Genomic DNA, 1,893 nt, shown 5'->3' with positions numbered 1-1,893 from the left:
GAGATAAAAATGATGAAGTTTAATTTATTGATCCCACAGCGGAGAAATTTACTCCTTAAATCAGCTGAAACAGTCAAAGAAGAAGAAGATGGATGGGAAATATACAGTAAACACAGTGCGTCCACTTATGGCAGCTTTTTATTAATAGTAGGATCATTAGACAGGGTTATTGCACAGGGTGTTCACATTGGTAAATATTTATATATATAGTTATTGCACTGTGTGTCAGATATAATAATAATAACAACAACAATAATAATAATTTAACTTTAATGATCTCAGATTGGAGAAATTCACCCTCTGCATTTAAGCCATCCCTTTGGGCAGCAGTGGGATGCCACTGTGTGACGCCCGGGGAGCAGGGCGGGGTTAAGGGTCTTGCTCAGGGACCCAGAGTGGCAGTCTGTGGGAGTGGGGCTTGAACTCAGAACCTCAGGATTCCAAGCTCTATGCCCTAACCACTAGGCCGCAACTCTCCACACTATCAATTTATATAGAGAAACAGGCTATCAAATAGTAATTGCACATTATCCATCAAACACAACTTATAGCACTCCTTTATACAGACAGGGTGTAAAAGTCTTCCACTAAAGGTGGAGGTCTGGTGCAGAGATTGGAAGGTGATGGATGGAAGCTTGGACAGCATCCTCCTCTCACTTCCTCCACTGAGTCCAGAGCGCCGCCTGGAGGTGAAGGGTGAGGATGAACGGAGGCAGAATGTGGCCCTGAGGGGCCCCGTTACTGCAGATTACCACCTCTGACTGGCAGTCGTACGAGCTGAGGGCGTTCAGTGAGTTAGCTGATGGTCCGGACAGTAAGATGTCTGTCCACTCCAGCGTTCTCCAGCCTCCCCCTCAGCAGCTCTGGTCTGATGGTGTAGAAAGTGCTGGAAAAGTCAAAGAACATGATTCTCACTGTGCTTCAGGTGGTCTGCAGGTGGGTGAGTGCCCGCTGCAGCAGGTAGATGATTGGATCGTCCAGTTTTATATGACATGTGGTAAAATTGTTCACACTAACAAAAAATTATATCCGCTCATTTCAACTGTACTGAAATATGATTCAGTTTAGAGTGGTTTATTGATGTTAAAGGAGCCTGATTCCTGGTTTTCTGGAACCTCATCTGTTATGGTTTTGGTTTTATTAGCTTTTCTTTGAGTTTTCAGTTTCATGTTTATTCATGTTTCTGTTTTCTAGTTTATTGGTTTAATTCCTACTTTGTTGTGTTTTTGGATGTATTTGAGTTCCAAGGCTTTTCTCTGTTGCCCTCTTGTGTTGGTTTCCTTTTCCTTAGCTTTCTTCCTACAGGCCTCTGCTCTCACCTGCTCCCTATCAGCTCGTTAGTCCTCCCTTTGTTCACTCAGCCTTAAATACTCTCCTTGTGCAGTTCCTCAGTGCTGGTTCCTTGTCTCTCCTCATCCTTCCCCTGATGTCTCCATGGTTCTGGTTTGTGTTACATTAAGTTGGATTTTGTATTCCTGCCTTTGTTAACTGAGATCATTCACTGAAACTGAAATAAGTCACCTCTGCCTCTGCGTCCTCTAACCGCGACCAAAGCTGACAACATCAGCATCAATATTTTCTCCGTATCTTTCAGCTCCAAAGATACTTCTCTCTCAGACAATATTTTACGTTGTAAAAGTTCACTTAGAGCAGGGGTGGACACGGTTCCAGCTCCCGAGGGCCGATATTCTGCAACTTTGGTTCAACACACCTGGATCAAGTTATTATGTTTAAAGAAAAAGTGAAGTCTGCAAGGAATAACCAATGGATCATTATTTATACCTAAAGCTAATACATCCATGGTGATTTAATGAATTTACTGATCACTGAGTCTGGGAGCGGCCATTTTTTCCCAAACATAGAAACACCTCACCCCTGCCATCTTCCAGCAGT

The sequence above is a fragment of the Cyprinodon variegatus genome, unplaced genomic scaffold (genome assembly GCF_000732505.1).
Source record: "Cyprinodon variegatus isolate N-32 unplaced genomic scaffold, C_variegatus-1.0 Scaffold1596, whole genome shotgun sequence".
Classification (NCBI taxonomy): Eukaryota; Metazoa; Chordata; class Actinopteri; order Cyprinodontiformes; family Cyprinodontidae; genus Cyprinodon; species Cyprinodon variegatus.
The sequence above is the reverse complement of the archived record's forward strand: the minus strand, read 5'-3'. Positions refer to the sequence as shown.